Below are 24,784 nucleotides of genomic sequence, written 5' to 3' on the forward strand. Positions count from 1 at the left end.
AAAATTTAATTTAAAGATTCCAAGGTCACCAACTGCTGTGAGTAAAGGCCACTGGATGGAAACTGTTGTCTTTAATAAACATAATGAGCTCTGAAACACACAAAACTCTGAGTATCTTGGATGACTCTCTCCAGGGTATGAAAGCAGTGTCCTTGCTTAGTACTGAAAAGTTCAGCCTTAAGACAATATATTTTCATTATGTACTGTCATAATTGCAGCGAGAGAGCAATAAAAGACAAACAACATGTGGAAAGAGGTGAGTATTGGTTTTTCACTGGTAATTTAGAGCTGGGTATAAACGTCAATTCTTGCTTATTGTACTCTCAGGATTTGATGACTGAAAGGATTATTTTTACATCTCTTGTGGAAAATTGTCTGTCCTTGAGACTTAGTGAAAGCATCATGCAAATGGTCCAATACAGACTGATCTGCCTTAGAACATGAAGCTATACATATGGGTACACTTAAATGGATAGATAAAGTTATCCCTTTAATGGCTCTAGTAAACAAGTCATATAAATCCCTCCTATGTAACTCTCCATACCTATACTTTGTGACTAAGTGGTTCTTCATGTGTTAGAGATTTAGTAGAAGACCCTTAAAATACTGTTATAATTTAAAGGCAAAAATTAATCAGTTCCTAAATAATTCTTCTATTATTTTTGAAAAATGAAGCAATGTAAAAATATTCTTAATTTTTTAATTTGTTAATTTTAATTTTTGGGTTTTTTTCAGCTAAGCTAAAATGGTATGCTTGCTCTATGTAAGGTGTCCATATCAGTGATATAAGATGCATGTGTATGTAAATAATAATTAACAAAATTTAACTAACATATATTACTGGATAAATTTATAGTACTGGACTGTCTTAAATGTCTCTTCCCTAAAAGATCCGAGCTATGTAGAGATAATAATTTTGGTATCACTTCTCTTTAATTATTTCATATATATTCATAAGTAGAAGTGAAGTGCCTTGAAGGAGTATTAATATTCCTGAGAGATAGATCTGAGAAAGGGAGCACTCTTTAATGGAGATCAGTATATTTTTTTCAGTATTTAATTTCAGCTGTCAATTCCTTTGAACAGCTGAAAAAACAAAGTGACCACAATAAATAGCTGTATTGTGCTTCTCCCCATTCATCTTGATCTAATATTTTGATTATGACCTTTACTTTTTGTTGTGCAAAATCTTCATATTTATTATCTATACATGTTCTAAATTTCCGTATTTGTGGATGTCATTACTAGGCATGTGCTGAATAAAGCATCATTCTCTTTCAGTAGGTGGATGTGAAATCAGTATTTCCACAGTCAAAGCACTTAGACAGAACTTTGGAAGAGTTTGTAAAAGAAATTCTACTTATGTATGTCAGGTGGCACTATTTTCATGGACCCCCTACCTACATTTCTGTCTTAAGTGATGATAGCAATTCTGTGACTTTGCCTTTGATACAGGTGAGAGTGCTGTCATTTCAGTGATGTTTTTTAAGTTACTGACATGTCTACTTGAGTGGGGACATGATTATAAGAACAGCTGTCATATCATGTAGATTCAGTGTTCATTTTTTTATGTACATGACATCCCAACCAATAACCTTTGGGTCAATGTCTCTAAAATCTGAATCTGTTTTCTTACAGGAGTTTTGTTTTTCTGTTGCAATGTCAAAACAACTGTAGTTTCCCTTGACCATGTGTAGAGTTTTGTATCAACAGCATGGGACATAGGGTAAATAGGGATTTTGCTAATTGAACAATCCAAAAGCATCTTCCTTCAAAGTAACAGAAATGTGTTCTTTTAATCCTAGTTTATAATTTTGTCCTCCTTCCTCCCATTGTATTCCATAAACTGTGATTAAAGCTCAGTCCTGAAAAAACTCTTTTGTAAGAATAATTTTTTAAACTGTGTTTGATTAAATTCAGTCTCAAGCATTGTGACTGGAATTTCTGCTTTCCAAGTCAAGTCATTGACTTAAGCAGGATCTAAAGACCATATTTGAATGCTTTCATATATAACATAATTCCACAGGTGGGTCTGACTAGAAGCAAGGTCTTTATCTAATTAGGACCAACACTGTAGCATTCAAATAAAATAACTGTGTTAGAAACGTGCTCTGATAGATATGTTCTTAGAGGGGGAAAAATATATTTGTTAGAAAATCAGTTAATATTGTTTTAAATATTAGTTCTTTGAAGATAACATTGAACTAGCTTGTGAAAAATAAACACTATGTCTACTAGTACAAAACAAAAGTAAGCCTATTTACATACAGCAATTTTCTTCTTTTGATTATAAGCTTTCTAGTAAATATGCTGAATGCTAAGATTTATCAAATACTTGACTGTGGTCTGTACCAATTTGATGTGTAAGCAAAGATTTTGATTTGGAAGTTGGTTCTTTTCCAAAATGTTTAAAAGCATCAAAAAATAATTAGTGTTTACTATTACATCTCAACAACTCGGACTCAACATTTCTTTAAAATTGTAGATTAAGTTTTTGAGGACTGAAATGGAAAGGAAGAGCAAAATTATATGAGACCTCCAAAACAAGGTAAGAGGAACATTTGATTGTCATCTCAATTCAGATTTCATATTGGAAGAGAGTGTGGTTTGGCTTCATATGTAAAGCACCTTATTGTAGAAAGCAAAAAACGCACCAGTGAAATTCTCTGAAAAGAAATGCAGACAAAAATGACTGTGTGCATATAGAAATAGTGTTTCATTGAATGCAGTGGTTGACTCCATGCTAGTGGTGCTTAGTTTGATAGCACACTTCCGTAACTTTAGCTGCTTTTTCAGAAAGGAAGTTCTGTCGGTTATTGACACACTGTGAAACTTTGTTCTTATTGTTATTGCTTACTTTAGAAATAAACAGCAAGAGGAGGAAAACGGAAATGCAATATTGGAACTGAGATTCTTAATAAAATTGAAAAAAACCTCAAACTCCTAAAACATTTTTTTAAGCTTTGTGTGCCATGAATATCAATCCCAGATTGATTTCAAAATTCCAAATAAAATATAAAACATGTTTTAAATAATGATTATTGGTATTAAACTGAATTTATTTTGAAATTTGGTCTTTGAATAGAAATATGAAATATTTGAGCAGCATTATATTTCTTTTCCCCCTTATCCCTTTCCTTCCACACAATTTGCCTAAATCAGGATGCAGTTTCTCTTTCCATTCCTTCATTTTTGCAAAGGATGTTGCACTTGAAAATATTTTATTCATATGATGCCTTGTTCTCTTGCCAACCAGGCTTCATGTCTTTATCTGCTTTGTTCAATTATTTTGCTTTTCTAAACTATTCTGAGTCTATGTGTATGAAAACTTGATCTCTTTAAAGCTGTCATATAAACAGGAATCCCTGATTTCTTTGGTCTATGAGATTGTAGCTATATATGGTCAATCTGAAAAATGTGTACATTGGTTTTTAAGTCATAAATGTATCCTAGTTTTGGATTAATTTTTTACAGTAGTCAGGAAGGGGGCATGGCTGAACCATAATGTTATTTGATCCCATCTTGCATCACTTGCCTGGATCAGGAAGAGGAGACTCTCTCGTTTCTGGGTCTGTTTGAGAGGGAAGAGCATGGTGACTGAAATTGTCTGGTACTGTTTTACTTGACATATAATTAGTTTTTCTTACACCTTTTGTTATTAATATTGTTGCTGTTATTGTTAATTTTCTTACCTTATTGCTATTTCTAGTAAATTGTTCTTATCTAACTTTCACCTTTGTGCCTCCAATCCCCAAATCCAGTCCTGGAATGGGAAGGAGGTGAGCGAGCAAGCTGGTTTGTGAGAGTCTCACTGCGGTGCTGGATTGAGGAGTATTATTCCCAAACCACAGCAACAGGAAATGTCTCTTTCAGTTGCTCATGTTATTTAGGTCATGCTCTCAGTTGCCTTTATTGACAGTCAAAAGTGCCTTGCTTTCTAGTCTCATCTGTTTTCATTGGATGCTTTGCAATTGAGCCTTTAAACTCTAGTAAATCGAATCAGTCTCATCCTATTGAGCACTCATTAAAAAATCTTTTCTCCTACTGAATACACATATTCAAACTGTCTGACTGTTAATGATTTGCTTATGTAGGTCAGTAGACTTCTCTAGTATTTACTGTATTTATAGCAAATTTTAGAAAATATACTTTGAAAGGAATCTTCCTTTTGGCACTAAATATCAGCTACTCTGTGGAAGAGGAACCAAAAGCTATACCTATCTAATGGCTTTCTATTAAATTTTTATACCATGTTTATTAGTTCCTTGAAAGTAACCACTTCTCTCAGTTTTTTGGAAATTTGACTGAATTTAAATTATTTGATTTTGAGAAGATATTATGTTATTTAGGTCCTGCCTCCAAACATTGACTAAATATTGCTTTTAAAAATCTCATAAATTTGGATGTGCTATATATTTAAATAATTGATAGCAATTGGTGTGTAGGTTTTGAAACAAGAATCTGCATACAGCTGTATAGAAACAGATAATGAAAATGTTTCCTTCATAGCTGCTCTTGTTCTTTCAAATATTGCATTCACCCTCATTTTATATTGCCAAATTGTGAATTTTGCAATCTTAGGCTCTTTTGTGACTGTAAAAATAATTTCCTATTTAGTTTTGCTCTTTCAGCACATGCCCTAGTGCCATTCAGCTTTGCCATTTGGAGATACAAATATATGGCAGCAGCCTCCCAGCTGAATGCAGCAGGTGTCATGTAGTGTGTGAGGAGAGGACATTGTACAGAAAGGCAATTTTTAGCCTATTCAAGGCTTTGGGGAAAAAATTAACACAAAAAATTGTCTGTGGTATTGAGGAAAAAAATGTGCCAGGTAGAGCACAAAGGATTAGGTGTCTCAAAATCATCTGCGCTTTAGAAGGCTTTAAGTACTTCCTGCAAATAACACAAAGTATCTGTCAGACTTCCAGCTGTAACATCAAGTGGGTTGTGTTAATTTAATCTTAAAGGATTGGCATGTAAACAGATATGCTCTTATTTCAAGCAATTTCTGTTACTGACAAAGAAACCTAGAAGTTTGGAAATGCAGAAGTACCAGTAGAAGTAAGACGCTTGCAAAAATGTAGAATAAAATAGAATATGTATAAAAAGAGATTCTTTAAAAATTTTCTTCTTTGTAGATGGCCTGTTACAGAGTGAGCAGCTCACTTTAAACATATAATATGGTTTGTGGGAAATTGTGCCCGTATTGTATCTGATAGTTACTCATATTTGCCAGGAATATAAGCCTGTAAATGTTTCTATTTAAATCCTGAACTGTTGGAAATTTGGAATGACACAGCTTTATCATCAAGTTTTGGACTTTGAGGAATAATTATGGGTAATGAGACATGCAGCTTTTGAGCAGTAAGTTCATTAAAAGATTGCTTCCCTGAAATTCAGCTGCCTTCAGAAATCTTGAAATATACTTTGCAGATAAAAATGTACCACTTTTAAATAATATGCATAGTCAGCTGTTAAGAAATGTTCATGAGAAGTACACTTGCTATGACCTAGACCCAGATCTTTACAATAGTTCTGAAAAGAATATAAGCATGAAAGTTAGGAAATTTCCTGGCTAGATTCATTACTTGGATTGTCTGCCTATGACTGACAGATCAATATTCAATTTGATATAATTGGACTGGATAAATTTCATTTTTATATCCCTTCTTTTCCAAAGAAGTATTAATGTGAAATCTACTGGCAGTCAAATTTGCTTTCTTGTCCAAAGCTATTAATGATTAATTTCAAGTAAAAAATCTTGTATGTATTGAAATGTACCTATTGAAATAGATAATTTGGTTGAATTAAAAAAAGGTGAAAAATTAATCCACAGATTTTTGTGGGTATTCTTTAGACTAATTGTCTTCAATTATTTTTTTGTTTTGTACAATATGGAAAAACTTTCAAAGAGGGGATTAAAATCTCTGTGGACTCATGGCTGAGATTCTGACATGTAAAGTGTGACATGCTGACATAAATTCAGTAACTTGAACTGAAGAGTTTATCATCTAATTTATGAAAATAGATTTAGAGGAAATGTTGGTATCAAGCAGTCTGAATCTTGCTTTTTGCAGGAAAAAAAATGCAGGAAAAAATTTTAAGTCCTTCAGCGTGGAGGGATCCCCCCAGGTGGCTGAACTGGCTGCAGTGGTGAGAGCTTTTGAGAAGTTTTCTGAGCCAATCAGATTGGTGACAGACTCTGCTTATATAGCAGGAGTAGTGTCCAGGGCGGAGCAGGCCGTACTCAAAGAAATAGAAAATGAACATCTCTTCAGGTTGCTCTCAAGGCTGATTTATTTAATCTCTCACTGAGAGCATCCATTCTTTGTGATGCATGTGAGGTTACACACTGAGTTGCCAGGTGAGATTGCAGAGGGGAATCACAAAGCAGAGTCCCTTGCTACTCCAGTCAAAAAAGCACATCTCCCCAATGTCTTCCAATAGGCAAAGCTGAGCCACCAGCACTACCATCAGAATGTGCCAGGTTTGATTCAACAGTTCCAGATAACACGGAGTCAGGCTCGAGCCATTGTGACCAACTGTCCTAATTGCCAGCTCCAGGCCGTGCCATCGTTGGGCATGGGGGTAAACCCCAGAGGCCTTAGCAGCTGTGAGGTATGGCAGACAGACATCACACACATTCAGAATTTTGGTCGCCTTGAATGCGTTCATGTAAGCGTGGACACATTCTCAGGTGCAGTGTATGCCTCTGCTCATATAGGACAAAGGGCTGCACATGTCAAACAACACCTAGTGCAAGCATTTTCAGTATTGGGGGTTCCAAAAACAATCAAAACAGATAATGGCCCAGCATATATATCTAAGGAGTTTCTGAAATTTCTCTAACAGTGGGGAGTGGAACATAAAACTGGCATCACCCACTCCCCCACAGGTCAAGCTGTAGTCGAGCGTGCATACCAGACGCTCAAACAGGTATTGAAAAAACAAAACAGTTCAGCTCCATGGATGTCTCCACGAGAGAGACTCTGTAAAGCCATGTTTACCATCAATTTTCTGAACTGCTCATTTGAAAACATGAGTCCACCTGTTGTACATCACTTTAGCAGTGGCAAGCAGTTCAAATTGTCTCAGCATCCCCTGGTCTTGATTAGGGATCCAGAAACTTGGGAAACCAAGGGTCCCTATGAACTTGTAACCCGGGGTCATGGCTATGCGTGTGTAGCTACTCCCTCAGGCCTTCAGTGGATTCCCCAGAAGTGGGTGAAACCTTTTGTCCCCAGAAATCCAAGTCAGACAAACAGACAAAAGCAAGTAGCAGATGCTGCAAAGAGAAGACGCCCCCAGATAGAAGAAGAAAAATGTTCCCAAGCGTGAATTCCTTCCGGCAGAAACAGAAACTTTAATATGTTCTTAAAATGTTTGTTTTTCCCTTTTAGAGAAAACCTGCCTCCCACTCAACCCTGTGATGAACCTCATCCAAGTTGCCATCCTGCTAATGCTGAACAATCGGGCAGCTGCATGGATCGTCCCTGAGCCACGTCAAAATATCTGGGTGACCCTGGCACAGACATTACAGCAGGAAAACATTTACTTGTCCACTGCAGCAGCAAAAGAACCTATGTCCACCTTTCTGGTGGGAATTCCATGGCAAGCTGGAGAATTTCCAGCAGGCCTGAACAAACATAGGTCCAACAAAATCCCAGAGGCATACACCCCTCGACCACATAAGGATCAAAAGCAAGTTGGGGTGATCCTGAAGTCCTTAGAGGAGTGGTTGCGGGGTGTTGGAGGGATGCCGCGGGAGACAAGACTCATGATATCATGATCATCAAGTCTCAGTTTATTGTGACAGATTACACAGTTTATATATGTTCGTTAATTAGCTCATACATATTGCAAAAGCCAAGCTCATGATTGGTTGCTATGTGACTTGTACTATTATCTTAAAACTATCTTTGTGAAAGATACATGCCTGTCCAGCTGGCCTTGCAGTTAGAACAGCTTAGCATTTCTTTGTTCTTCTCTATCTACTTCTACATACCAAGCAGTTTCAATATCCTGCTTTCTGCACACCATCTACTCTTCAGGGCCATGCGAACTTTGCAGCAGTCACGTAGCCCTCCCTATTTGGATTAATTTTACAGTATCATGTCCCTTGTCGTTCAACCATTCCTGTCAGGCTCTCTTCATCTCCCCCGTTTTCCTTTTGTACAAGAAGGTGTGCATTCAGCATTTTTTGCAAAAGCTGCTGCATTAAGCCTTGCAAGCAAGTAAACACACAGGGCAAAACAAGCAAAAGCATCACAATTATGCTTAGAACTATTATGCTGTATTTGATAATGTCTCTTAACTATGGTCTGATCTCTAATCCTTTCAGCCAGCCTTCTGGACTCAATCTGTCTTCCACGTTTAATTGTTGAGTTAGCTCGGTTAATTTTCGTATTTGCTTATGAATACATGTAGAGTGATCAGATAAGTTCATACAGCACATTCCTTCAAATTCTTCACAACTATGACCTTGGGCTAGAAGAAGTAAATTAGTGGCAGCTGCTCTGTTTTGCAGAACTGCATGACAGATACTACCTATATTTGTGGCAAGCTCACTTAACATTTTAGATGGAATACTAATTTACTTTTTTGTCCAGTAGGCTAGGATTTTCAATTGTGTGAGAGCTTGCACTGAAGCAACTCGTGGGGTGAAAAATGAGGTTAGTATTACAGAAGTGCACCCCACTTCATATTTCTCATGTTCTTGATTGCTCTGTTTAACATGAAAGGAACAAACTTAATTCTTAATACAAACTATATTTATGATAAACTTAATGTTATGCTTTTGATTATCTAATTGATTGTCCCTCTTTTTCTTTTGCCATTGAAAAGCAATGGCAAAATGAACAGAAAAATCACAGGCATTACTAAAACTCATTAAAACTTAGTAAAAAAGTCTATAACATAATTAAAAACACACTTATGAAAAAACCCAAAGTCTACAATCTTCTGTGGGTGAAACACAAATCTTTGCACAATCCACTTTTGCTGTGCATCCTCTGATTTACTTGTGGAGAGATTAGTGTTCTCTTGAAATTGATAAGTTTAACATTCTTCAATGAAATCTATCCAGATTCTGCACCTGCTAAAACACAAACAAACTCAACACTCCCCACAGGGACTGGAAGGTCCTCTCTCAATTCTGTTTCTTAAAATTTGCATGAAGAAATGGAAATATCAACATCTTTATAATAAACATGAAAAAACATCAAGAACAAAACAATGCATATAGTAAAGAAACTAACAACAAATAAAAATCAATCAGATAATACACAATTAATATTACATATAAAATCACAGTTACCAAGTGCTACACTATCAAATTGTCATCCCAGAGTCTGCAGCAGCTGATAAACCTTAAAACAACAGAGATTTGGATAAAACATGTCCGGATCATGTTTCTCTAAAACTCCTTTCGAGGCTCAGCTGCCCTATATGGTCAAATTGTCAAGCCAAAAGGACTTGAATACTTTTTGATGCAGAAAACACCTGGGTCAATCACACCATCCATGTAGAGCCAGAGCTTGGCCAGAGCTCAAACTCTAATTGGAGGATATGTTTTAACACATTACAAAACAAAAGTCTTAGAAATAACAGTTATAAGTAAAAAACCTTATTATTAAAAATTTATCAAACTATTAAATAATTGAACCTGTTTAAAATCTCTTTCAAGACAAAAATTCTCTAAATACAACAAACCCTTTCTTCAGAAATCTGAAAATTTGAAGTCTGAAATTTTGAATTAAAATTTGGACAATGAATTTTTAAAGGAAGTTGAATTGCAGCTGCATAAAAGATTGGATAAAGAAAACACATGAGTAGTTAAAAAATCAAAAACACAGGATCCTGAAAAAACATCTTGTAATCAATCACCTAAAGAGACAATAAAACATATGAAAACTGACTGTAAATACTATAACAACACCTTAATATCTTAATAATAATTCTTATCACAAAAATCAGATAACTCACATTTTATGATTAACCTATTAACAAGAAATGTTTAAAATAGTTTAAGACAATCCTTTTAAAGCACTCATATAACATTAGTAACAATCACTACTTATCATTACTTACAAAAACTTAACAATCACTATTTATCGTATTATCTATAAAACTTAAAAATCACTATTACTTATATTTTTATCTATAAAAACCCAAAGACAGAGATTACAAACTCAATACTAAAATTCCATCAGATGACATTTTCTCAACTCTTTGTTTGCAGAGACATTTTTGGTAATTAAATCATTACTAACATTTCTATCTTTATACAGTGATTTTTATTCATATCATATTTGAAATAACATTGATTCACATAATGTTCATCCTTCTTGGTATCTTGGAAAACACTCGGTCCTGCTGTACTTTTTCATTACGTCTTCTGACTCTTGTAAGAAATTGGGAAGATGCTGTTGAAATTTTTGCTGTAGTCTTGCGATCCCGCCATCGGTGGCGCTGCTGCTCTCGGCGTTGTCGCTGCCATGGCAAACAGGACTGTGCCGCCATCTCCGCCGCCATTGCTGGGTGCTGCAGGGAGATGAGGGGCGGCGCCGCCTCGCTCCCGTCCTTGTTGTGTCACCTTGTGGATGGGAGAAGACACCCCCGCCACGGCCGCGCCCCGCCTGCTCCGGCTCCAGCGCGGCTGAGCCCCCAGGAACGCCCCTCTCCCCCCTTGCGCTGTTGCTCGGCAACAAGGAGCCTTCCGTCTCTCGGCTGATGTCCACTCCGCCCCGGGCTCGCCTCTGGCTCGGTGCTGGCCGGCCCCGCTCTGTCTGGCCCCGCGCCTGCTCCATTCTACCTGATTCCCGTTCACAAAAAGTGAATTTGGGATCCCAGTCCCGTTGCCATAAAGCAATTTGGATCTCAATTTCTAGCACCTCAATGCTACTAGTGTCTATGGGAGGTACAGGCATTTCAGAAGCAGAGATGGGAATGGGAAAATTTGTGAGAACCGGAGGGTTTGGCTCACTGGAGAGAAGCGAGGGTTTACATTCCTTATTTTTCTCCAGAGCTGTCCGTATCACTTCCACCGCCCTCTTTTCTGCCTGACACATTAACAATTCGTTATCAACCACTCTCGAAAGTTTACTCATTTTCTTGCCCGGTTTATCCTCATCTAACACTAATTCCCACAACTTATCCCTATATCTGTAAGAGAAGGGTGACCTTTTTGTTCGATGTGTTATAAATTGTGACACGACAATTTGAAGTGTCTTAATTCAATAAAGCAATTTTATTTAAAATAGCAAGCGAGTAAGGCAGGCAAAGCACAGCGCTGGGCGGCCGGGGAGTCTCCTGCTCCACCAACGGCGCGCAAAAATGTTCTGTCCCAACCTTCCTTTTATCCCCCCGCTTCTCCTTGCAGGCGTGACTCTCCAGATGTAGTCTGAGTCTGGTCGTTGTGATAGCTTCTAAGTCTCTTCTTTTGAGATACAGCAAGCAGACCAGATATACACACCCAGGACTCTAATCTCAACCTCCTTATCACCTTGTAAGCAAATAAGCATTTCAAAGACACACCAGTACATTCTTATGCAAACCAAGGTAAGCGAGCATACCACAGTGAACAAATGATCTTCCACTTATCTCAATTCCCCCCTTTTTCTTGTTCATCTTTATTTTGTTCACTGAATCTTTGTAACTCTTGGTGACTTAGTATTAGGGTCTCATCTACATCGTGTATGGGTTCATATTTTGCCCTAATGAGCATTAAATGTGCTGCCTCTAAGCGTCCCTTCACTATTTTTATTGCCTTATTGAAGATGCATGGCCCAAAGGTCAGTCCCAATATTATCAGAATCAGAGGTCCTGCAAGGTTGGATAACAAGGTAGTTAACCAAGGAGATTGATTGAACCATGATTCATACCAACTTTGCTGTGCCTCTCTTTCCCTCTTTCTCTGCTCTAATCTTCTCCTTAATTCTGCCATGGTGTCTGTAACAACTCCAGTATGATCAGCGTATGCACAGCATTCCTCCTTCAGGGCTACACACAATCCCCCTTGTTGTAATAATAGCAAGTCTAAACCCCTTCTGTTCTGCAACACTACCTCAGATAGGGATCTTAATGATTTTACCAATCCATCGATGGCCTGCTCAATTTTACTCAGATCTTCATCTACTGAAATTCTTAATGCTTTAAATTCCTTTTGTTGATTTACTAGGGATGCCACCCCAGTTCCAGCTCCTATTCCCCCGATGGTAAGGAGAGTTGCAATAGTTAAGGCAGTGAGGGGTTCCCTTTTCATTAGATGGTGTTCTGGCACAGTTTGTTGTTCATATATGTAGTCACTTGTATGGTAGGTAATTCTGGGCATAATCGTTACCTGGATGCAGTAGTCTTGGCTTGGATTAAACAGTTTCAGTGAGATGCACGGTGTGACACCCAGAGTGTTACATACACACTTAGTGTTAGCTGCTGGCAATAGCCAGTCAGCCGGTTTCTTTCCACCTGTTTCTATTACTCCACAAAGGTATTCTCTTTGTGTGGGGATTTTTCCTATGCATCTCCCTTTCCCTGTTACCTGAGCCAAGGTAAGCCCCGGTGTTGTCTCTTTACCCTTTTTCCACAAACACTGATTCGGATTAGTTCCATTCACTCTTCTGGGCTTTGCAGTGACCCCTATGGCTTCATAAAATGGGGGTCTTAAATTATAGCACAGCCAACAGTCTTCCGTCAGTTTTGGGTTGGTTCTATTTAGGACACCATAACTTGCTTTCATAACCTTCCAGAGTATATTACCCTCCTGGGTTTTTTCCTGTTCGTCTCCTGAAGTGTTTTCATTCTGAATTTTATTCTGGGTCTGATCCCTTTCTTTTGTTTGGTTGGCTAAAACAACCTCCTTTTCTAATAACACTGGGTTTGGCCCTACAGGTTCAGGATCAGGGGGCACAATTTCCTTCTTTATAAATATTAAGCTACCAAAATTGCCAAAATCAGCCGAATATAAACGAACGCCCCAAGTTTTTCCAATTAACCATATACTATCCTCTGGCCTTAATGCAGTAATTTGTATATTCCTGCAAATATTTTCTGGAGGTTTATGACCTGTCCAGTAGCCGGGATGAATACAACCATCTGGCTTCCAGACCACCTTAATGTATGGATCAGGAGGGGGGGGTCCCATGTACCAGCTATTGTTTCACAACCCCAATATGCACAGTAATATTGTCCAGGACTATTGTAATACCCTTTACCAGGATTCGAAGCAGGACACATATAAAACGATGAAACCCAATGGGAACCCCAACGAGTACCTAAGGATGCCACAGGTAACTGGAAAGTGGGAGCTCCAGCTGTAGTATTGCTCCTTATAACTCGTGAATCCTCCCATCTTCCTAAAGTCCACTTGAAAGATTCATGAGTTGTTACTTACGCAGTATTACAAGATATACAAAGGAAAATCACAAGCAGTAAGCAAATGGCATGTGGGGTCTGGTTTCTCACACTGCAACAATTATACCCTTGTGACTTCTTTCCCTCTATTAGCTGGTTATCACCAAAATACCCTTGAGCCCAAAAACTATTTCTGCCTTTGTTACTCCCAGTCCCGGGGTAGTTCTGCAAATATTGCTTGCGTATTCCCTCCTGAGGGCTCCTTCCTCCACAGCTGTTTACTCCTCTGCCTCGCCCGTTGACTCGGGTGCTTCGAGCCACAGGGTGTACCATCTTCTCGACAGCAAGAGTATTCTTCAGGAGGGGATTTATGCCCTCTAGTGCCTTGCCGCATGCAATAAGAATGCCAATTCTATCTTTTACCTCCGGTGCGGTACAACTGACCCCTTTTAGGTCTTTCCTACAAAGGCCTTCTATGATCTCTGCCACAAATGGGCTCGGCTCGTTTGTATGGTAGCAGTAATAGTCTGGGTGAATGCCCTTTGAGAAAATTTCCCACCACTCTTTAGATTTCAATCGGATTTCCCCTCTAGTCACTTTACAGGTCAGTACCCAAGCTGTAATCTCTCTTTGTACGTTCCAACAGGAATTGCAAGTTCCTCATGGAGGATACCCTCTGTTGCAATGTGACCACCACCGTTCCCCACACACCTTACAGATATAGCATACAAAAGGATAGCAATTACAATTTTGATTTTTACACTTTACTCTAACACTTGAATTACTAATTAGTCCACTATCTAAGTAATATAAGTCTGATGTGTATTCAATCTGATAAGAGTCCATTAGTTTCTCTGTAACTTCAATTTCAGGTTCCCGGGAGGACTGGTTACTTGCCACACAGTGTTGTTAACTGGTCCTTTTACTCGACTGGCATGTGTCCATCCTCTTTCTGCAGTCTGAATTGCAGTTTCTGTAGTGAGTAACACAAGATAAGGACCTTCCCATTGTGGGGTTAGTGTAGATTCTTTCCAGGATTTTATTAACACATAGTCTCCTGGATGTATTTTATGTATTTTTAAATCTAAAGGGGGTCTTTGCGTAATGATTCCTCTTTCCCAAAGTTCATTGCGGCGTTTCATTAAGGCAATAATATATGAGGTTATTTTATAGTCCTTCAACCGGGGGTGGTCTCGGGGTTCCTCCAAATCATATGGCATCCCGTATAGCATTTCAAAAAAGGAAATCCCAACATCTGCTCTGGGTCTTGTTCTTATGTACAATAGGGCTAAAGGGAGACACTTGACCCATGTCAATTTTGTTTCTATTATTAATTTGGTTAATTGCTTTTTTAGTTCCCCATTCATTCTTTCCACTCTTCCCGAACTTTGGGGATGCCATGGGGTATGGTATTCCCACTTAATTCCCAGAGCATGTGAGATATCCTCAGTTATTTTGGACACAAAGTGGGGTCCCCTATCAGAATCTATTGTTTCTACTATCCCATATCTAGGGATTATTTCTTCTAATAATATTCTGACCACTGTCTGAGCAGTAGTCCGAGTAGTGGGATAAGCTTCTACAAAATGGGTGAGATGATCTACTATTACTAACAAATATTTATATCTACCCACTTTAGGCAATTCAGTGAAGTCTATTTGTATTTTGGCAAAAGGCCTGTGAGCTAATTCCCTTCCTTCCATTCAAATGCAAAATAATCCCTACTTTTCTCATCCAGGGGGCATGCCCAAAAGGCATCCTTTAGATCAATAACACTATACCATCGATTTTCAGGTCCCAGACGGCTCAACAAAGTATATGGATTTGCAACTACTGGAAACCGGGCCAAAGTCCTCTTATTTATTTCTCTTAAATCATGCACCAATCTGTAGGACCCATCTGACTTTTTTTACAGGCAGGATGGGAGTATTGAAGGGAGACATACAGGGCTCTAAAAGCCCTTTTTCCAATAACCTATCTATTTAAGGTTTTAGTCCTAATTTTTCCTCCCTAGGGATAGGGTATTGTTTTATTCTTACGGGTTTGCCAGGATTACTTATTTCCACTGAGAAAGGCTTAATCTGCAATTTCCCCACCGTTTCTGGGGTATACCACACCTCAGGATTAATTTTCTTTTCATCCTCCACCCTTAAAGGGCAGAGCTTTATCTGTAATTCTTTATTTACAACTTCTAAATTAATACCCAATTCTATTATCAGATCTCTCCCTAATAAATTGTAATCTGCTTCAGGTACCAGTAGTAAAGAACCTATACCAAATTTGGAATCAGTTTCTACCATCACATCCTTGATAACAGATACCTCAAAGGGCTCTCCTTTTGCCCCAATTACATGTACAGTGTCAGATGACTTTTTACATCCAAGCGGCAAGGCTTGCACCGTGGATCTTTCAGCCCCGGTATCCACTAAAAATTCCATCTCTTGTTGTTGGGGTCCCACTTTAAGCTTTACCAAGGGCTCCTTATGATGTTTCTTCCCCAACAAATAGAGCCCTTGACACCCCTAATCTTCCTTAAAGGCCTTCTCATCCGCTATCCGTTGTCTGCATCCCCTCTTCATATGTCCCTTCTTTCCACAGTAGAAGCAGACAATTTCACTACTTCTTCCTTTTCCTTCCCTAGAAATATAACTCTGCTCCCGATTCTCCCTTTGTTCTACATTCTTTGCACGGGAATTAGGGTTAGGCCCTTCCCGCACAACGGCAGCCATAATCCTCCTCCCTTCTCACAAAAACCTTCTGCGCTTCCTTCAAGAGCTCCTCTAATCCTCTAGTTTGCCGTGAACAAAATCCTTAGTATTGACTGTAACTCCTCCCATGTGTACACATTGGGCCCCAAAAATTGGTCCAACCATTCTGCCACTCCTAGAGGATCGTCCAACAAATGTCCCATTTCCTTCTTAAAGTCCCTGACTTGCCCAGAGTCTAAAGGCACAGTTACATAGGCAACCCCTGCTATTTGGGGTGGCTGACCTTCCTGTCCCGCTTGGGGATTCGGGATCATATCAATGCTTTGTTCTCTTAGGGGAAACATCCCCAATTCCTGTTCCTTTTTCCTAGTCTGACTTCTAGTTACCCTACGATTGTTTTCACTTGTTCCTCCACTCTCTGCCTCATCATCAGAGTCTGAAGGAGCTGTGGGGACCCCAGGGCCAACCGGGTCCGCAGGCAGATGGGGATATATATTTTGACTAGCAGGGGGTGGGAGTGAAGGAATATATGGAGGAGGAACGTAGGGGGGCATATTATTTTTCTCCTTGTTTTTCTTGTTCTTTTCCCTGGCTGATAAGGCAAATAGTTTTGTCCTTGTCTCCCCAACTGTCCACAGGGAAGCATATTCGCTCTCTTCTGAATCAAAGGCTTCCTTTGAGTTAACATATATATTTAGAGCCTGACAAATCCAATCCTCAAAGGACCCGAATACCGGCCAATACAAATGGTCTCCCCTAATTTGTTTCCCCCCCACACTTCCATACAATAATGTATCATTTTAACTTTGTCTTTCCCTTTTCTAGATGGGAAAGCATCCCAATTAATTATCATCAAACCCAAGGGGCTATCCCTGGGAATCTGGGGAAGCTTAGCATGGGTCCCCTCTCCCATGGGACCAGAGGGCTTGCTTTTCCTCTGTCCCATCTTCCGGAGTGCACTCAATTTCTCACACACGTGCTCCCCTGGTTCGCGGCCCAGCCCCTCACGGGGAATGGAAAACGCACTAATACAGAGTCCGCACTCACTTGGTCTCTACGAGACCTCTCACACACAGCACTCCGGGAAAACCACCCCAAACCGAGCGGGAAACCGGCCTATACTCACGCGTCCTGCGTCTTCGCTTGGTTCTTCGTGCACAAAGTTTACAGGGGTAACCGGTTCTCCTTTGCCTGTTACTCAATTTAGGTTCGTCGGTGGAGAGTGATCAGAAAGCCTGGGGCAGCCGGGCCGCCATAAGGGCGGGGCGCCTCCCGATCGTCCCGTAGCGACTGATCTACTTCTCCATCCGAGTCACGGCACCAAATTGTTATAAATTGTGACACGACAATTTGAAGTGTCTTAATTCAATAAAGCAATTTTATTTAAAATAGCAAGCGAGTAAGGCAGGCAAAGCACAGCGCTGGGCGGCCGGGGAGTCTCCTGCTCCACCAACGGCGCGCAAAAATGTTCTGTCCCAACCTTCCTTTTATCCCCCCGCTTCTCCTTGCAGGCGTGACTCTCCAGATGTAGTCTGAGTCTGGTCGTTGTGATAGCTTCTAAGTCTCTTCTTTTGAGATACAGCAAGCAGACCAGATACACACACCCAGGACTCTAATCTCAACCTCCTTATCACCTTGTAAGCAAATAAGCATTTCAAAGACACACCAGTACATTCTTATGCAAACCAAGGTAAGCGAGCATACCACAGTGAACAAATGATCTTCCACTTATCTCACGATGCAGCTGCAGATAGTAATTTGTTTCAAGGAAGTTTTTTTTTTGTTTTTTTTTTTTTTTTATTTTACAGCGGTAATAGGCAACAGGCTGTGAATTGCTGATAACACGCATTCCTAAGCTTTTACAGCGGTAGTAGGCAATAGGCTTTGCATTGCTTAACTGATAACACGCATTTGAGACTGTGAGAATCCTTAGATCAAAGGACACCTGTGAGGAAGACAACCAGCCTTCATCCCACGACCACCAGAAGGCAGAAAACGACCACCTAGCAACAGAATGCGACTGCGCAGAAGAAACGAGTGAACTAAGGAAGAAGATAAAAAGAGCGAACTAGGAGATCACAGGCGCGGCAGCTTGGCGGAGCGGTTGCTCCCCTCTGTCGCCGCAGCGCTGCTTTTTGCTTTGCTCTCATATACTCTATTAAATGAATTAAATAAATTCTGTTAATTGGATCAGATGGCCTCTTGTGCTCACTCATAGCATATCTTCTCCATTCTGAAAGTTTATGAACACTATGGGGGTTAACGAAAAAGCCGTAAGACTCAGCATGATGCAATAGCGAAGGGAGATCCTTATCTAAGTCAATCCCCCTAATCTGCCTTTTTCTAAGAGAAGCACTAAATAAATCATATGCTGCTTGCCTTTCCATGATTACGTCGGTACCGTTGCTGGCTCCTTCAGGCTTCGGCAGCACGTATCGGCTGAGCCCGCTTCTACGGTCACTCAGGGCGCGGAGCAGAGCGTTTCGCCTCTTCTCTTTATTTTCGCCGTCCTTCCAGCTGCAGGACCCGAACTCCAACGCAGCACCTCTCTCGCCTTAGGCTCGGATCAGGTCCCTGCTTTCGGGCGCCAGTTGTTGGAGGGATGCCGCGGGAGACAAGACTCATGATATCATGATCATCAAGTCTCAGTTTATTGTGACAGATTACACAGTTTATATATGTTCGTTAATTAGCTCATACATATTGCAAAAGCCAAGCTCATGATTGGTTGCTATGTGACTTGTACTATTATCTTAAAACTATCTTTGTGAAAGATACATGCCTGTCCAGCTGGCCTTGCAGTTAGAACAGCTTAGCACTTCTTTGTTCTTCTCTATCTACTTCTACATACCAAGCAGTTTCAATATCCTGCTTTCTGCACACCATCTACTCTTCAGGGCCATGCGAACTTTGCAGCAGTCATGTAGCCCTCCCTATTTGGATTAATTTTACAGTATCATGTCCCTTGTCGTTCAACCATTCCTCTGTCAGGCTCTCTTCAGCGGGGTTTGTCCAGGATGGCTCAGGAACCCCAAGAGTTAGAGCTATTGGGTTCCTCTCCTGCAGCTTACTGTGTACACTTCGCTGTGCTCCCAAAACCTTCTAACACTGATGAATACCATGTTATAAAACAACACCATGGGGAGTTCACTGTAAGGAGGTGGTGTCAGAACACGAGCCATATCAGGGCAGACAACCCATTTCTTTTTAATTTGTGGGGATAGAGCATGGGCAGGAATTCTGTCCCGGCTTTTAGGAGGGCCATGTACAATCGGGAGGCTGTCCGTATTGACACCCAACCAAACTCTGACTGGTGAATGGATGCACAAAAACAAATCAGCAAACAAAATTCAAAAGAGGAGTGCAGACAATCTGGACCCAAATTGTAACTCAGAAATTTTTCATTCGGCCAAGTCAAAAAGAGTTGCTGTGTCCCTGTTTCTTCCATGGGTCGCAGCAGCCAAAGCTCTAGGTGAATTGGGTCACCTAGAGTGCTGGGTAGTCAAACAGGCAAACTTAACATCTGCCGCCATCAGCTCCCTCCTAGAAGACGAGGAAATTACCAGACAGGCCACGCTGCAAAATCATGCTGCAATAGATTTCCTTTTGTTACTGCATGGACATGAATGCAAGGAATTCTAAGGACTTTGTTGCATGGACCTGACTTCAAAAGCTCCAAACATCCATGCGGCCCTTTGAAGCATGAACAGCCTGATTGGACAAGTGAAGCAAGAATCTGAGGATTGGTTTACATAACTGTTTAAGGACTGGGGATTCAGGGGTTGTGGACATCTATTGTTAGTTCAATTTTGTTACTCCTTGTTATTTTGTTCCTTGTAACCTTGGCGTTCGGGATTCTGCGTCACTTGTTTTTCAAAGCTATCAAGGGTCTCATACATTCTACCTCAGAAGTCAAGCACACAGAGCTGGCTAACCTGAGGAGGCCTGACTATGCCACCACCTGTATGTGGTGGGAAACCCATACTCAGGGTTGAACAGAGTCCAGTGAATTCCTGTAACATTGTTTAACAAATAAGGGGGAGGTGTTACAGTGAGCCCATGGGCACTCTATTTCCCCTTCCCCGGGACCCTGTGACTCTGATCAAGATAACCCTGGACCCCTCCTTCCTGCTCCAATGGGGTTGGCAGAGAGCCAGGGAAGCCCACCCTGTCCAAAGTCTATATAGACCCCTGACATTTCCTGTTTGTCCTCTTTGCCCCACTCTCCACTTGGACACCACAGAATAAAGAGAGCTGAACCAACATATATTGGGGTAAGAGCCTCTTTTGGAAATCTTTGCCATCTGCTGATATTCCTCCCCTTCACAGCCTGCTTACCTCTGAGCTAGCCTAGGATATTTTGAGGGGCTGTGCAGGGAGGGAACATCAGATGACTTGCTATCCTGGGTTAATTAAGTGCAAGTCCCTAATGAAACAGTGCCTTTGGCACATCTGTTTTAGCATCATCCCAAAAGGTGATGCTGATCTTTATGTCAAACCATTAAGATGTGTGTAAAACACATTCACTTTGTGTTCACAAGTAGAGCATGTACCCCTGGTGAGCAATAGATGAGTCAGGTGTGCTTCATGTCTTTGATTTTCATTTTGTTTACCTTTTTCATCTTGTATCTGCTATACAGTTCCATTTTTTCAGAGCCAATTGTCTAATTCAATATTTTTATAGTGGTTAGTACAATAGGCTGTTTCTCTTTGGCGAGTTTCAATATAAATTTTCAAACAAAGAACTAAAATAGGTAATTGACTATGACACTTACTAGAACAATATCCAGCTCTTTGCAAATCATGTTTTCAAAGATAGAACCGGATTGTTGGATTGTCTCATTCAAAATAACATCCTAATTCCTTTCTGAATTCTGAATCAGACAACTATGGGCATCCATGTCAAACAGCAGGGAAAAAATTATTGTTTCTGCAGTGAAATGTGAAATTGTGTCAGATCTCCTCCTTATTTTGGAATCATGAAAATGAGTTTTCAAATAAAATTTTAGTTTCTTTGCATTTGCTTTTAAAAAAAAGTTGTTGGTATTTTTTTTTTCAAGAGAAACTCAAAGCTTCCTATTCTGAAATTAAAGCTTCCAGTGTTTCAGTGGGATGCCAACCCATATTTGAACTGGATTGAATTATGTTTTTTGCTCTAATGACAGCTTGTTCTTGTACACAATGTACAGGAAAGCTATTTCTGTTCACTAAGAAACATACTGAAATGTGGTGGGTTCTGTTTCTGTTTGTATATTTACAGTTCATTAACGCAGGAATAGTTGGGTTTTGTACTCTTTTTTTTTTTTTCATGTTAAGGGTGTTATGTTCAGCAGTTGTAGATCTGCTTATTGAATACTTACAGTTTGGACCAGTTTTAAAAGATGTTCACACTGCAGAGAAATCTTCACCTTTGACTGTCAGTTATGGGATAATACGAGTGAGGAATGGAGAAATAATTACTATGAAGAATTAATTTTGTCAGGGTTTGCTATTTTCCCTGAAAATGAGAAGAAAAACACTTACAACTCCTACATGAAAAACCATATTGAGTTGGCAGAATACTTTCATATAACTAACTTCATACTGGTTTTATTATTTGCAGTTTTAAATTATAAAATTTAGCAGAAACACCCCTTGATTTTGATCATTAAGGTCAAGTGATGAGACCTTGGCCCTTTTACTCAGATGTTAAAATGATTTACAGAAAATGATACTGAGCTATGGAGTTGATACCAAGCAAGGTTTTTTTTCTGCCCTAATGTGCTGCACCTCAGTGTATTAAATCTAAGTTGCTTTCAGTTGCCAGTGTTCTGGGAAGGTCGTATGGGCAGTCCTGTTCCTGCTGAAGCAAATTGTAATGCAAATGCCTTTAAGAATTCTGTAAGAGGATACTGTGCCTTGATTAACCTCTCTTGTTTATTTATATCTTTGTTGGTGAAATGAAGATGTTATCCATATTAAAAATAAAGCCAGTATTGATCAAATAGTTAAAGGGTCTCTTAATACTTTGTAACACTTACTAATAAATTATTTTGGCTTTTACTAATAAATTATTTTGGCTTTTTTTGTCCTACTCTCAGAACAAAAGCCTCAAAAACAAGCTCTTGTCAGTAAACAAGCTTTGTGGTATGCACGCAGAAGAGGTAAGGAAGATTCTTCTCTGTTCTAAATCTATGTACCCAAAAAAATTGCATCAAAGTATTTTGTACTGAGGTTCTGGTATATTATATATATACACAAGAATATATATGAGTGCAGAATATATATTATGCTTATATGGTGAGTGTTCCTGAAGTACTGTCATCCCAATTTATTTTTGTGACTTCACAAGAAGCAGCTCAAATATATTAGAAAGCAAGTTGCAAACTCAAGTTTTAGACTAATAAAATAATCTAGGCGTGCCTATGATATAACTCTATAGATATATGCATCTATAACGTATATAAAACTGATTTCATTTACATGAACTCCATGTCTACACTAAGCCAGGAATTGCCAAAGGCCTGTTTTGAAATGAACAACCTATTACTACTGATTCTGTTTCCTTATTTCAAGGAAAAAAAGGTCCTATTTTTGGCAAATTCCTCAATGTAGAAGTACCTGCACGCATATAAGCATTCCCTTTATTTTTCTTTTAGTTTTAAAAAAAGTTATTGCATGTGAATCTGATTTACTCACATTGCTTTAGTCTGGGTTTTTTGCATATATAATTTCTCTTAAGGTTATTGCACCTTGCCAGAAAGAATCCAAAGCATAAACAATTTCCTCTGTACTAAAATTTTCCTAATGATGATTGAAAGCATTTTCTTCATTAGAGTCTCTGCCTTTTGAGATCAATACTTAGAAAGTCAAGTTTCTCGTAAATTCTCAAAGGTAGGAAATAATAGGATTAGAAATATTTTTCTTAAGTCTTTCAAAATCAAAATTGTTTCAAAATATTTTGCTGGACTGATCTTGGCTATTAGTTTCAGATTTTACAGAATACCATAACCATTTTGGTCTTACTATTTAAACATATAAAGCAGGTTCTAAAATTTTAGATTCCTTAGATTCATTCAGCCTTCCCAAAAGTCTGTCACTGAATTTGACTGCATCAATTGGTAAGAAATAAAATCTTTTTAAAAATTCCAACTTAAGATATACTACTTCTGTAATATATTATGTTTATGGAATGCTCTTTCAGTAAATGTGAAACAGACTTCTAATCCATTCCAAGGACTTCAAAACACTTGGCATTAATTAATTCAAGAAAATGTATTGTGTATCAGTTGGGATTGTGAATTTTATTAAAAACAAATTATTACTTTGAGAGGATTCTTGGATAAATGGTGAAATAATGTTCCTTGAATAGTTGAGTTTAGTACAAAAAATCAATTTCTATTTCTTTTGTTTAAATTAAAAAAAATAATATATAGACTACTACTTAGAATTATTTTAAGGATATATTTAGCAATATATAAAGTTAATATAAGCTTAAACTGATATAAATAAGCATAACTATGCCTGTACTTTCAAGGGCAGGGTTACAAACTGAGAAGGTAGATCCAAACTAGTTCCTTTGGATAACACCTGGAACACCCTGATCTTTACGAAGACTTTTATAAGCCTATGGAGCCTTTTTGCTTCTAAGAATAAGATTGTTTACTTTGAAGTTGATGCCTTCAGTTATGCTTCATGGCAAGTATTAATAACAGCTCATGTCCAAAATGTGTAAGCCCAGCTGCTGTTCTTTACAGTAATAACTCAGGTATGTGCTTTAGTTGTGTGCCATTTTGCATTTTCCTCAGTACTTTTGCTTGGTTTGACTTGTGAACTGGAAAAGAAATCGACAATTATTTGGACGGGGGCATTTTATATTTTAAATTTTATCTAGATTCTGCTGTTTCCAGAATTCACAAATTTTTTTAATATTTATAATTTTAAAAACCCAAAACCTGATTTGATTATCCTCATTTCAGCCAAAAAAGATCCAAGCCCAACTGAAAGTGCTTCGTTATGGGAAAAAGGGTTTGATTTTTAAGGTAAGTTTTATTTCATTATAGTTAGCTAAAGTATTTATACAGCATTGTAGTGAAGTAGGAATATGATAGCTGCCTTTAATATTGCAGTTCTCAGGAATAAATTTGTTCTGAAAAGAACTCAAAACATCAAGACAGAATACCATAATGCATTTTCAGAAATATAATATACTTATATCTATATTTTTGTACTTACGAAAAGCAAAATTCTAGGTTACTGCTGATGAATAAAACCTGTTGCCCTATTCCATACATTCTGTAACATCTTTCATCTTTTTAATTGAATGATATAATATTTTACAGCTGCTTCTTGTTTTTCCTTTAATTAGCACTCTTCCATGGCAAAGTCAACTATTGTTCACATTTAAAGTAAATCTCTGTGTTCATAATAAGCTTGAGCAATGTAGAGTTCCTTAGGTCTGAAGATTTAAGAAAAAAGAAACATCTGCTGCTAAAACAATCCAAATCAATAGTCTGCTCTAGCTAGCACATTTTAAAAAATAATAAAAATTTTTAAAATAAAGGAGGGCAGGACAAAACATAAAGACATTGCTGAAGGGCATCTAGTCCTTGTTAACACAGGGAGAAGCTAATACCTGTTAAAAGGAAGAGGAGAGAGATGTGGGTCATCTGACTGATGACTGTTAGTGGAGTAGTCCTTTTATATATTCCCAGCAAATAGGATAGACATTAAGTAGTCATCTTCCA

The 24,784-nt window shown here is 38.8% G+C and overlaps 1 pseudogene; it reads left to right on the forward strand.

Moving 5' to 3' along the window:
* The first annotated feature begins 244 nt into the window (after positions 1-244).
* The window catches only part of LOC110481211 (leucine zipper protein 2-like), a 41,230-nt pseudogene continuing 16,690 nt past the window's right edge, over positions 245-24,784 (forward strand).

The sequence above is a fragment of the Lonchura striata genome, chromosome 4 (genome assembly GCF_046129695.1).
Source record: "Lonchura striata isolate bLonStr1 chromosome 4, bLonStr1.mat, whole genome shotgun sequence".
Lineage (NCBI taxonomy): Eukaryota > Metazoa > Chordata > Aves > Passeriformes > Estrildidae > Lonchura > Lonchura striata.